Here is a 14,536-nt window from a genome sequence, read left to right as displayed (position 1 = left end):
TAGAGACGGGGTCTTGCTCTTGCTCAGGCTGGTCTCGAACTCCTGAGCTCAAACAATCCACCCTCCTCAGCCTCCCAGAGAGCTAGGATTACAGGCGTGAGCCACCGCGCCCGGCCAAGACTTCTTTATTGTCATTTTCAGTGTTATCCTATTGGGCCAAGTTGAAATAATCTTGAATGGCCTGGTCTGACCTGGCTCTGATTTGAGGGAAATGTAATTAGCTTACGCTTAACATGTACATAGTTAAATGAATAATTGTCACCAATCATATGATTGAATAGCCCCTTAGCTTTAATTGGAACCTTTATTTTTGCCAGCGAGCCACTTGAAAGGTAAAAGGAAAGCTTAGAAAGTGCATTTAAAAGGCTTTTGTTGGCACGGTGGATTTTCAATCTTGGTAGAATCCCTTGCTTATCCTATTAAGGGTTTTTTGAAATCATTTGGGTTTTAATCGAGGAGCAGTTTTGCCAGTGGAGTGTATCAGCATCACAGGGTTACAATGCAAATCTGCCTTTGAACTCTTGCCTCCTGTGTTACTAAGACTCATAGTTTTAAGTGACCCCAACTGTATTAGTCTACTCAGGCTGCCACAACAAAAAACCATAGACTGGGTGGCTTAAACAATAGATATTTATTTTTTCACAGTTCCGGAGGCTAGAAGTCTGTGATTAACGTGCCAGAAAATTCAGTTTCTGGTAAGCGCACCCTTCCTGGCTCGTAACAGGTCGTCTGCTCACAATGTCCTCATGTGGCATTTCCTCCATGCATGGGCATGGAGAGGCAGAGAGCAAATTCTTATAAGGACACCAATCCTATCGGATCAGGGCCCCACCTTTATGACCTCATTTAACCGTAATTGCATACAGCCACTCTTGGGGTTAGGACCTCAACATATGAATTTGGCCAGGGGTGGGGGAGTTGGGGGTAGAGTAGGGGTAGGGGGGACACAAACGTTCACTCTGTACACCAATTTGACAAAAAATACCTTAAGAATAATTAACAATAATTAAATGGTTCAAATAACTGAAAGATCTGGGATATCTATCAGAGTTGCTAGATTCAAGGTTAAATGAAATTGTCAGGACTCTGTCCTTATATATTTCTCAGTGCTGATTTTCATTCTTAGGCAAGTTCTTTTCAAGAGGTGAGAAGCTGGCCACATCAGTTCCAAGCTTATAGTCTGCCACCTACGTCAGTGAAAAGAAAACTTCGCCTTTCCATTTATTTTATTCGGATTCCCAGGATTGTGTCTCTTTCCATTTATTTGGGCCACAAACTCACTCCTAAATCAAATACATTGACAAGGAGGCCAATTGGTCAACCTGGGTTATGTAGCCAGAGCAAGAGTGGATGTGTCCAATAGCTTGAATAGAGAATAGAGGAGAAGAAATTATGCAAAGGAAACGATATGCAATAAAATTATGCAAAGGAAACCATATATAATAAAAATAAAGATAATAAAATATTTTTTTTGAAGTAAGCCAGATTTAGAGTCATTTCATGAACAAATCAAATATGAAGGCTTAATTATAGTAATTCATTCTCTAATCAGGTATATTTTAAATCTTCTTTTTGCTACCTTCATGGCTGGACATGGTGCCTTCCACCCCTTGCTCAGACCCTACTTCCAGAAAGCCAGCTTTGCTTAATTTCTAAATTTATAAATCAATCTATCTTTGCAAACAAATGAGCAGAAATTTGAGAGATTTGAACAATGCCATCTTTCGGAGTATTCCTTCTTCTGTTAGGGATTTAAAAGCACATTATCTTCTTCACTCATATGAGAGATAAGAGGCTCAGACATTGGATATTTACCAACTAATGTGAAAGATACAACAATCACTATGAATGTGCTGATGTTTTTAATGAATAGAAAGCCAAGGGGGTATGGATGGGTAAGAGATCCACACGCAGCAGTTTGCAGTCTAATCTGAGCGACAGTCCATGCAACAGAAATTTAAAGCCATGTCGGTTTTCTAGGCAGAAGAGGCTGGTGCTGAAATCATGAACTCTGAAGTAACTCTCTTATTCATTAGGTTTGTGAACTTGAACAAGTTCCTTAAAATTCTGGACTTTAGTTTCTTCCATTTGTAAAATAAAAATAATAGAATCTACCACAGAGGGCTGTTATGAAAATTAAAGAAGTTAATATGTATTAAACATTTCTAAAAGGATCTGGGTGCAGAGTAAATACTGGCCGTTATTATTTAGAGAGAGATGCACATGGCCTTTTTTATAATCTATGTTTTCGATAATTTTGTTCAGCATTCAACTAATGGGGACACAGTGGTCTTGGTGATTGATGACAGAAGAGCTTGTATAAGACTAAGCCTTCTGCTCATAACAATTATAAACTCTAGGAAAAAAATAGAAAAAAAAATTTCGAATCACTGGAAAGCAACCGAAAGCAGATGAAATTAGAGGACATTCAACTCTTTAAGGAAGGGCACAACACGGGTGGAGATTCACATTTGTAAGGCACTGAGAGCACTTCCCAAACCGTATCTCTTGGGTGGCCAGAACTGAAGCCAGAGGTTGAAATCCTATTAGCCTGAGGAGTCGGAAAAACAGTTTAGAATAGCCAGAGTAGCTTGAAATCAAGGGAAGAAATACTAGAAAAGAGAGAGACGTGGAAGGAGGAGCTGCAAAATGTGGATATAAACGCCTCTCAAATCTTGAATTGAGCCTTGAACTGCACTGCACGTGTGTTGGGGGAATAGCCAAGGGGCCCCAGAAGAAAACAACAGAAGACTGAGAGAGCTTAGTGGGGATTTCAACTGCTTCCTGGTGCTGAGAGACAGAGTTTGGAGTCTGAGTCCCGTCAAGTTGGAAGACATTGATAAATACCTTGAACTTTTCATTGAAAACCTAGAAAGGCCACTCCCTTAGGAATAAACGCTATGTATCAAGATTGAGAGATTTGCCCTAAAACTAAGGGCATAACCCAAATAGGAATAGCCTCACGAAACATAATATCAAATCTCAACAGAGATTGATTCAATACAGAGGTGATTCAATACTTTAATTGCCTGCTAGTACCAAACTCATTGCTCTTCAAAGGACAATTCCGGTGAGTCATCTACAATGCAGCTATACAATCAAAAGCTATTTTGGCCAGGGCAGGTTGAAAATCACTAGACATAGTCAAGAAAAAATAAGTTAATAGAAACAGACCCAGGCATAATCCTGATATTGGAATTAGCAAATACTTTGATAAATACATAAAGAGTCTACAGGAAATGATAGATATAACAGATAAAGAAATGGGGAATTTCAGGAAAAAAATCAGAGACTTTGTCCCTGGCAGATCTACAGTATTAGAAATGCTAAAGTTGAGTTCTTCAGGCTGCAGGAAAATGATGCCAGATGTCAACTTAGATCTACTAGAAAGCAAGACAAGTAAAGGGCATTGTTAATCTGTGGACAAGTATAAAGACTTTTTCTTTTTTTAAAAAAAATATTTAAAATCAGCTGAATGTTCACACCTGACAATGTACACTAATGACAATGTACTGTCAAATTTATAAGCTAGGTGAAAGTAAACTTTAAGCAATAGCAAAAGGATTGGGTGAAGATGGAGGATCACTTCAGGTCAGGAGTTCAAGACCAGCCTGAGCAAGAATGAGACCCTGTCTCTACTAAAAATAGAAAAAATTAGCTGGGCGTGGTGGTGTGCACCTGTATCCCCAGCTACTCAGGAGACTGAGGCAGGAGGATTGCTTGAGCCCAGAAGTTTGAGGTTGCTGTGAGCCATGATGATGGCCTGTCACTCTAGCCCAGGCAACAGAGCGAGACTCTGTTTCAAAAAAAAAAAAAAAAAAATTGGAAAGTCTGTAATTGGAATTATACAGTTAAGAGGGTCTTATATTATATATCAAGTGGTATAACATTGCTTCAAGATAAACTATGATAAGTTAAGAACACATATTATAATCACTATGGTAACAACTAAAAGACTAGTGCAAAAAGGAGTATCTAAAAATTCCAGAGATGCTGAGTGTGCCATGAGTAGGGAGGTGGGACGCTGACTAGTTCTTCTACAGACTTCAATGTCATTTCCCCGTTTTCTAATTCTACAGCTAACTTGCACCTCCTGTCATAGTTGGTCCATTTTTACATGAATTCTGACAGCCTGCATCAGCTAACTTGAAAGGAGATTTGCATTCAGAATTCGTCCTGATCTGTATGCGATGAACATAAAGTAATGATTAGAGCAGAAGGCATTCTGAATGCTTCACTCCTGCCAGGGAGATTTACGGTCAGTCATGAAACTGCAGCGGCTGGTACCCAAGGATGTGCCTGTAAACAAGACGTTATCTATCAACGAGTCCTCATTCGGCGGAAACATTTGAACAGCTAGATGACACGACACCTCCAATGTGTTCCAAATCAACGTCATCAGTGTGGAGCCCACAGCATTTGTCTGAAGGTTATTCTCAGGTACATTTCACCAGCAAGCTGGCAATAATTGAGGATAAATAGAAAAACAAAACAAAATATGTACACAGTGACACTCAAGTTAATGTAAAGGGGTCAGTCTATTTTTTCAGTAACTGATTTCAAGGACTTTGAGAAAAGGTCAAAGGGTTACCATATAACTGGAGCTGTGGCCCACACGGCAGTAGGAGGAGGTGCTGATTACGAAAGAGACATCTGTGATCTGGGACACAAAACTGTCCTGCAACAACATCTGCTTATGTTCCAGGGCAGGTCATTTGTTAGAAGATAGAGACCACACCACTGGTGATCCAGGCACCTTGGGCAAATTGCTGAAACTTTGGGATTCTTGATTTTTTCAGTTAAAATGAGAGGTGGGTCTGAATGTTAGCCAAGAGGTCTCAGATTCTAATTCAGCAACTGAGTCCCATCTTCCTCCCCAGACAGCTGGGAGCTTCCTCCTCTAAGTACACCTCTCCGTTTCCCCCAAGCCCTGGTAATTTCAGATTCTGCTTTTATTCGCACTGGCAGGACTGGCAACATAATTTATGAAGTCCAGCACAAAATAAAAATTTCAAATTAGTATTTATTCAAACACTAATGAGAGTTTCAAGATGGAGACAGCAGAGCATCAAACCGAGCACAAGGCCCTTCTAGGTTTGGAACCTGGGTGACCATCCAGGTGACCACACAGGTGACACACCTATGAAGCCGGCCCTGCTCCCTGGGCTTTGGATATGAACATTTGGGCAGTGACACAGATTATTCTAAATGACAAATAGGCAAATAGTATGTATTGGATGTTGGCATATTTATAAACCATGACTGTATATACCTGCCTGCTTATAGCATAACTTTGCTATCTAGCATGTTGGAGAAATGTTGATAATGGTTAATCCTAATCTTTATTGACTGAAATAGTTAATGTAATTACTAGTAATGATATTGATTTTTTATGCTCACATAACTTGTCACCATACACAGAATGCTTTTCACCTAACACACATACATTGCTTTCTTAGAATCCTATGAAATATATAATTATTTTCCAGATTAAGAAACTGAGGCATTGAGGCAGACAATGATTGAAATCTATTTTTTTAAATTCTTGGTCTAGTTTTCTATGATACCATGATGCCTCGTTACATCACCCCTCAGAACTTTTTCAAGCTTGCTGAAACCTATAGACACTTCCTCTTAGAAAATTCAAACTGCCTAGGTGCAATTCCCAGTAGAAGATTGATTTAACTCTTTTGTAAAAATAGGACTGGTACAGCAGTTAGGAAACTAGCCTCCGTGCAGCAAACTTTTATGAGTACTGGCGATACACTAAGCTAACTTTGGCTGCAAGGTCCTTCATGAGTTCTTTTGTTAGGTACAGAGGAGAGCTACATGAATGGCTTTGGTTCCACATCGTGTTTCTCACTGCCTGAGCTAGGGTGATGGGTCCTCAGGTATCACAAAACTCAGGAATTTCTAAACCTCACAGTGAAGTTGCTGTTTCAGAAATGAGATGCCATGGTTCCTAAATAATACTGAAACTCTTATCTGCCTGATACTGTGCTATGCCTGCCTTTCATTTCCTGGTGGGGTCTGGGTGGGTAGAGGATAGCCTGGAAAATAAATACATAGGGTCTGGAGTTCAAATTCTAGCTTCTCCACTTACTGTGTGATCTTGGGCAGGTTACTTAACCTCTCTGTGCCTCTAAAATATGGGGAAATATTTGTACCTGCTAGAAAGGATTATTGTGCTGACTAAAAGAAATGTAAAACACATAGTTTGCCCCCTAAAAATAAGATAATTATAATTTATTTTTTTAGAAGGAGGTAAAGTGAAGAGGTGATAGAAACATGTTCCAAAATACTTTTGTTAGCAGCTTGATGAGCCTCCCCAGGAATGGGAAATGAACTAACATTTAAAGCACAGAATAACATTTAAAGCGCAGATAATAGTGAGATGACAAAAATGGAAGGAAAATGTGGAAGACCAAACTTACGGGGGAAACGACAATAATAATAGAACTAACAACAAACAAGCAAACAGACGAAAAACACCAAAAATACTTGAAATAAACTTCAGAAGAGGAAAATTAGCCAAATCAGATTATACAAAAAAAGTATAATCTTCAATTCAATTAATTTATTTATTCAGAACATGCATTGCACTGAAAGGCAATTTAAAGCAAATGCAAAAGGAGTTTAGAAATTGTTGGAAACAAATAAGGTTAAGGTCATTTGTGGCCATGCTCAAATTCAGATGGCTATAGTTTTGCTTCATGTCAATGCACTCTTGAAATATCTATTTGTAGCATTTTCAAAATAATAGGTAACAGGTTGTTTTTTTTTAAATAATCATTTCTAGTCAGGAGAAAATAAGCTGTAAGCTTATAAATAAAGCATAATTCCTGCTTTCTGGTAGTTGGGCTTAAAAAAGTCAATAAATGTTTATTGAATTTAATCGAAACACTTAGAAGCATAGGTAGAGTCTTTTCAAAGGACTGTTAATATAGTTGCTATAGTTTACCTCTAGCCTTAAATTTTCTCATGTTGCTCTGTTACCAAAATAGTGTTTGCAGTTAATCCCTTTCAGACTCACAGAGCAGAGGTCCTCTGAGGTCACTGGCCCCACGTTTGAGCCACTGCCTGCCCATCCTCATCCTCATCCTCAGTGGTTTCAGCCACTGCCTGCACATCCTCATCCTCATCCTCATCCTCAGTGGTTTCAGCCACTGCCTGTACATCCTCGTCGAAGCGTGATTTCCGTCTCACAGAGCAATCCTGCCAGAAAGCTTTCTATTGAGACCCTGTTTATTCTCTTTCACATCTAATCCTTGTACTTCGTAACCTGGGAAAGTCAGAACAAATATTCTACGGAATGTGCTTGCTGTCATTTTCGTGGTTAAACCCCGAAGCAGCAGGACACAAGTCCCAGCCTACTTAAACTGGACATTCCTAAAGCTTCAAAGACCTGGCTCAAACTCTGCTGTTCCTCCTCTCTCTCTTTTATTTAGGCATAAATTCACCAGACTTTCCCGTTGCTCATTCTTCTTTAAAAATGGTTGCATTCCTTGTCACTCTAACCTTTTCCTTGAGGCTCCATTTTGCCCAGAACAGAATACAATAAGTGTAGTCTGATGTCAACAAACTAAAGAAATGTTATGAATTCTCTTGTTCTAAACACCTTTCTCGAGCAACACGTAAAATCGCATTAATATTTTTGACAATCACATCACGTGATTCATTCATTCTAAGGTACTTTACATCTTTGTGCCTTGATTTCTTCCCCTGTAGAATTGGGAAGCCAATAATGTGCTTCAAGGCTTTTGTGGAGATGTAGTGAGTAGGTGATTAGAGCAGTGCCTGGTACACGGTAAACTCTCAATAAATGCTAGCTGTTGTTATCATTATTAGTAGTACTGTTACTAATGGTCAATTAAAACTCCTAAATCTTAGTTGTATTGATGTCCACTTACATTCTCCCTGTGCACTCTCATGGGGTTTTGGTTTTAATTTTTAAGGTAAGTTTGGGGTTTATTAAATACCATCTTGTTGAATTTCCATTATGCCACCTTATCTGGCTCAAGACCCTCTTCTCCAGTATAGTCTGTGTTCCTCTAGGCTGTGTGTTATTGCACATAGACAAGCATGTCCTCTGTGTGCCCCAGGCTGTCAAGTCACTGTTAAAAGTGTCAGAGTGGACAGTGCCTCCGACAGTGCCCTGCAGCAGACTACTAGAGACATCTCTCCACTGACACTGATTTAATAATTAGTTTTCTTTGGGGATAGACACTCCACCAGTGAAAAGCTCCCAGAATTTATTACCGTTCAGCCTATATTCAGTGAGAGATAGATTCTGCATCCAGGGGAGCAGTGTTGACGTCCCTGCCTTCGAAGGAGCTCCTGTTCTGCATGGGCGCTCAGGGATTTCTGTCACTCTGTGATCTCGTAGGCAAGCTCTTTCAGTACCTGGTAAGTACTTGAAACCATCGAGAGTTCTCCTACTTCTCCTGACTATCTCTCTATTAATTGTGTTTTTTTAATTTCTTAAGCTTTCTTCTCTTTGCCAGACCTCTTAGACAAATTAGAAAGAACACGAGGATTGCTTGTTTGAGAAGCTTCTACAGTGTCACTGAGGATGTTTGGGATCTTGTTTCTGATTCTGGCATGGGGCTAGGGAGGGAGAGACAGGTAAAATAGGAAACTATAACATACCATTGCACCTGGGATGTTCCTCTTTGTCATAGTGAAGGAGGTAACTACATGGGGACTGGGCCAGCTGGGAAGGGCTGAGGGTTGAAATTCCGTCAGCTCATTGAGGTGCTAATCATCACTGAGACAACAAATCCGAGGTTGGTGTTGGGAAGAAATTCAATCAGCAGGTAGAGCACACACACAAAGCATAGCAGACAGAATGGCTGCCATTTTCCCATTTTCCTTGCCAGCAGAATCCTGGTGTGGCTCCTAAATGCCGCCTGTTCCATGCGCATCACCAAGCTGGGCATAGTCACTGTGTTCCTGTGGTCAGTTCTTGGCTTAGACACTGGCATGGGGTGCATGGTGTGTGGCAAAGGCCAAAGCAGAAGGATTATGTCATATTCCCAATGCAGGAATTACTTCTATTTTTATTTAGAGTGTGGCAATAAGGGGAAACTTCCCCTTCCCTCTGCCCCAAAAGTTTGCTGAAAGATCAACTCACAATAAAATATATTAATAAGAGAAAGAGGTTTATCTACCGTGTACATGGGAGAATCACAAAGTGATTACCCAATATCCCAATGGGGGCCAGAAATTTTTATACCCTCTTTTTAGAGGAGTTGGGGATGAAGACTATAGGTAATTCTGTGTAGGGGCAATAAAGGGTTGCTAGGGAGTATGAATGGATGGGGTAAAGAGACTCACCTGTAAATGATTCTATTTGCAAATAATATTAACCTCAGAGACAGGTATTATATTTTAAATGATTTGCACCAGGTCCGGTTGAATACTTAATCTTCTTTCCTACACTATAGTGAGATAACAGGGAAAGGAAGCCCATCGTTCTTTTTGATGGGTCTGTCTGGTTTATGCAGATAGAGGGAAAGACCCTTCTAAAGCCTGTTGATCTCTAAGGGCCTTTAATTCAAAATGTTCTTTATACCAAAGAGTCATATTTTGGGGTGAAATTTCCTGAGCTCTTTCAAGAGGAAAAAAAAAAAAACAGAGTGTGTTGTGTGTGTGTGTGTGTGTGTGTTTATATGTGTGGATGTGTGTGTGTGTATTATTTTAAATTGAACAGTTCTGATAGCAAGATGTTCAAGCATGAACTTTTGAGTGCAAGGTATTTTAAAGTTCTCAAATGGAGTATTTCATTATTGATACTGTTTGACTGTATCATCTATTTTATAGCTCATATAATTGCTGCTCCATAAAAAGCTTATTTAAAAACGTTAGTGAAAAATCCAGCGTTTGCCATCATTAGCATTTCTTTTCATGTGCTCATTCTTTTTTCCTAGAGGATAGGAAGAAGACACAAACAACAAAAAGGCACTAGAGACAATTGTCTCTTCACTTTTGTTGATAAATCTAGCTGACTTTTAAAGATAACTCTCTAAATTGGATTCTTTTGTTTTTAAATATTTCTGTTCTAAATTGGCAGACATCACAATTATTATCTTTTCAGAGAGAAAGGAAAAAGAATGCTATAGTTACCTTAATTTTAATTTTTTTTTTGCTAAATGAATTTCCTCTTCGTTTACTGTGAAAATCGTACAATACCTACATAAAATTTATGATATGGAATATATATTTTAAGAACGCCTAATGCACCCCTACAACCTATAGGATAAAATAACACTCCAGAGCTTGATGGGCAAACACAACAACAATTTGGCCTTTTCCTTTCTAACTTTCTCTTCCTCTGAAATCCTTTTCAATCCCACCATGTATCCTCCTCCTCGTGTCTTCACTGAGATTCTTGATCTCCCTTTTTTGTGCTGTTTCTAAGACTATTTCACCATATATGGTTCCATTTCTTTCCCTCTACACATATCTAAGTTCTTCCTATCATTTCACGCTCATTCTTTCTAAAGTTTCTTTTAAACTTTGGTCTAACTGTTAGGTTTCAGTCTGAAACCATTGGTTCTTGGAGTGCCCACGGTCAAAGAATGATCAGACATGCCAAAGTTAGGCAAGCATAAAAATGAGGTTTATTGAAGAAAGCAAAGTAGGATTATAGGGCAAGTGCAAGATATAGGTTTACAGAGCATGACACATATGCCATGGATGATGACTGGACTCATTGTCACAGCAGAGCAGACAAAAGGAAGGGCAAAGAAGAGAGAGCTTGGCTATGGTCTGTCTGCATCTTATTTTATAATGTCCGGATAGGGACCTCCCTGGTGGCTCAAAGGTCACCATGGAACCACTTTGATTAGACAGTTGGGAGTCACATGACTTGAGCCTTAACTATGCATGTAGGTCACTTTCCAGACTTTATGGTACCCATGCAGCTTGGCCTGTGGGCTAGAGAGTCCTTTGCATTCTTTTGCAGCTGGCGCACCAAGTTCTGATTGGCAGATTCATAGGGTAGTCCCTCCTCCCCCAGGTATGGAGAATTAGGGTTGGGCAGGACCAAGATGGGGGCAATAGCACCCACTTTCATCCCTAGGAGACCTGGAATCCCTCACCATCTACCTAACATAACCACTTGGGAACGTCCTGTGATATTTTCTGATTCTGTGGATGTGAACAAATTAATTTCTTACCTGATATTGGAAACAGAAGCATCAACCTCTGACAGAATCATGCTTTGGGCAAAGTAAAGATTTCTTTTCCTAAAGTTTCTTGCTTTCTGACTCTGGTTGTAGCACATAGAAACTGCTTTTGTGGCGTGCAATCAAAGCAGTACAGTGTTTCCATGTCTGACTTTCAACTTTCTCAACATGGTACCTCAAGCAAGGCCCCAAGCTGAAAATTAGGTTTTGTCTTAGGACTGTTAAGAAATGTTGGGAAAGTCCTCAACCTATTTATGAAGAAGAGTTGTTGCTTGTGTTTTTCTTTGGTTTCCCTCCAGCAGACCTCAAGGTGGCTAGCAAGTCCTATAACTCCCACTGAACATACAAAGCCAATGCACTTGGGAATAATCTGCGTCTTTGACCTATACTCTCTGTATATTATAAGTGTTAGATTAAAAATGACTCAGAAGCATGAGCAGTGTTTTCTCACCTATCCTTCCTCCAGGTTAAGTTGTTACATGAGTAGGCGTTGTGGCTGAGTGTGTCCTGGGAACATGGCAACGCAGGCCTTCCAGCTGTATGTTTTGCTGCAAATTTTCTGGGTTTTTTGTCTTGACTATGAGAGGGCAGTGGTTGGAGGTTGGGGGCAAAAAGCAAAGAATTCTTGGATCACACCTTAAAGTAGCTAATCTAAACCCAAGTAACCACTTTTCTCTCAGACTCATTAACCATGCTTTCTATAGGCTTCAAAATAAAAACTTTTTGCTATTCAATTTCTAAAGCATGTTTATATACATTATGATATTTGATATTCATAACAACACTGTGACCTGAATAAGACAAGCATCTTTATTTGCACAGGAAAGGAAAGGAAGATGCAGGCAATCAAAGTATCAAGATTCACTAGAAAAAATGAGCCCGAGTAGGGGCCAGAGGATGGAGTTCACAGAATGTGGCTCAAGTTCTAGAACTTCACCTTAGGAAAGAGTGACTGTGGCAAGTGATTTAAAACCTCTGGGCCTCAGTTTATGCATCTGAAAAACTAGGATAAGAATATTCATCATGTATGATTTATTACAGGGAAAAGTATTTGGAAACTGTATTTAATATACCAAATGGTCTAATAATGTCTAAGGAAAAAATTTGCAATAGCTGATCTATGTTTCCTTTCTAGGACCAAACAGGTATGCCAAAAAAATTCCTTGGCTCTCTCTAATTGCCAAAATATGAGAGAAAGAAGTCCTGATTGTTGCAATATATCCTTAAAATCGCTTGCCTTTGTGTTCTGTAAAGGGGTATAGCAATTCTGAGAAAAACAATAGCGCAGTTACCAGTGCATTCTCTCTGAACTTTGAAAATAAGATTTCCTCCCCTGCTGCTTCTGTCCTTTTCCACTTGACAGAAATAGATGACTCATGTCTCCAGGTCTGAAGATGGCAATGATTTAAAGTTTTCAAAGTCACCAGCAAATTAACTGACTTCTCAAAGTCAAGGCTGCATTTAGACACACAATCAGATTTCCTTTGTCCTTGGGCTGTCAGTTCCAAACTTCGATAATTCTTTCTAATGGGAGTCCAATTTGCTGTCTACATAGCGTTAAACTATGGGTAGTACCTTAATTTCAGTGAGTAAGTTTAAAAAAAGGTCCAAAGTCCAATATACTGTTCTTTTCCCTCCTATTCCTATTAGGTATTGGATTTTAAGATGCTCTTTTTTTTTCCTGAGTGACTATAATTATTTCAAATCTTGAACATAATACCTCCCTTTTTATTTTACCATCTTAATAATTTTTATTTTGCATTTTCCTCATCCAAGTCAGTGTGTTCATTCATCCAAAAGCACAATTGATGCCAGGAAAAACTCTGGAATTTAGATTGCTGTGCTGTATTTTTTTCTAAACTTGGCAGAATCAGAAAACAGAAGACAAAAACAAGTACCTTGACAACCCAAAAGTGATTGCATAAACAATAGGAATAATGAAAAAGCAGCTTCTGATACATGCTAATTTCTGGTAGAGAAACCCTGTGTTGCTAAGGACCTGTCTGAGCATAATCGTCGCACTTAACCTTTCTATCTCACAATTTTCCATTTATTAAATTGTGAAATTAATGCTCTTCTTTCCGGGTTGTTAAGTGGGATATTTCAAGAAGAGCCCAGACACTAGATCCACACAATATCAAAGCAGCCCATTGAAACATGGTTAAACATGGTCACTTTTTTGTCTACAGGATATGTTAGCTTTAAATGATTTGATTTGTTTTAGTTTTTTTTTTAAATCTATTGAATTGAGTGATTAATAAAACATTGCAAAGTTGTTTAAAGTAACTAATTATCTGAGGAATGTGTAGAGAAAACTGAAATTCTTTCCATTTTATGGATTTATGTTGCTCATGGATAGAGAACAAAATTAATTCATTTCTCAAAATACTCCAAGTATTCCCACGCACAGTTCAATGGCAGGTAATATTTCATTATAAAGTGATTTAAAATCCCCTAGGACTCAATTACCACCTTAAAAACCAACTCCAGAAAAGTTTTGAATCATGTTATAATTATAGATTTACATTCATACTTAAACTTTCTGATATTTTACTTCGTGAAACCATAGGTCCTATTAGTGCTCAATGAATGAGTTGATTGAATAAATAGATGTATGAATAGAAGAACATTTGTAGGAGTGAAAAGAAATGGGTTGTTTACATGACTAAGATGAAGTGGCTCTGCCTCAGTTGCCTTGTGGGCACCATGGGAACAATGTCTGCCTTATGGGATTATGGTGAGAAATGAGGAAAAACTTTGGAGACCACTAATAACTTGATTTAAATGTAATGTGATATATTTTTTTAGTATGGTAGCATTTGGTTTTTCCAACATTATGAGAAAATGACAGAGTTGATGAATGAAATTTCAAAGCATTCACCTATTTAGGTAGTATTTAAAAATAACTCATTTGACAGAAACATTTCTAAAATATGGCATGTGTTTTTTTCCTTTATTAAGTAGAACATAATGAACATAATTTAACCTTACTTTAATGACTCATGGTTATTATTATAAAGTGTGTGGCAAAGCAATAATTTTTTCTTGATGGTTAAAGTTTGTAGGACTGATGGCTCCTACACTAACTCATTACATGGCCCCAGAGTGCTTTGTTTCTCTAATTAGACTATTCCTATCACCAGTCACTTCTCACTATTCTAAAAAGGTGACATTATTGCTTCTAACATTGAGTCCTCTGTAGACTCGGATGAAACAGAGTTTAAAGGAGAAAATAGGAATCTAAGCCTGTAAAGAGTAATAGTTTATCTAAAATGCAGAGTAAATAATTTTTACCTCTGGAACTGGAGTGATTCACTGTCTATGCTACAAAATAGAGTGAAACCTTC

The 14,536-nt window shown here is 38.6% G+C and overlaps 1 protein-coding gene across 5 annotated transcripts in view; it reads left to right on the top strand.

Annotated features, from left to right (window-relative positions):
- RGS7 (regulator of G-protein signaling 7) overlaps positions 1-14,536 on the top strand; it is a 446,139-nt gene that overhangs the window by 129,942 nt on the left and 301,661 nt on the right. Inside the window, exon 1 of one of the 5 annotated variants that reach the window (XM_012644353.1) lies at positions 8,551-8,689. The exons of the other annotated variants lie outside the window; for them this stretch is intronic. The gene's annotated coding sequence lies outside the window, so the exon portion shown is untranslated. Of the gene's footprint in view, positions 1-8,550; positions 8,690-14,536 lie in introns of those variants that run through there. 5 annotated transcript variants of the gene reach the window in all.

Source organism: Propithecus coquereli, unplaced genomic scaffold, assembly GCF_000956105.1.
Source record: "Propithecus coquereli isolate 6110/MARCELLA unplaced genomic scaffold, Pcoq_1.0 Scaffold210, whole genome shotgun sequence".
In the NCBI taxonomy this organism is placed as follows: Eukaryota; Metazoa; Chordata; class Mammalia; order Primates; family Indriidae; genus Propithecus; species Propithecus coquereli.
This window is presented reverse-complemented; position numbering and strand designations above follow the sequence as displayed.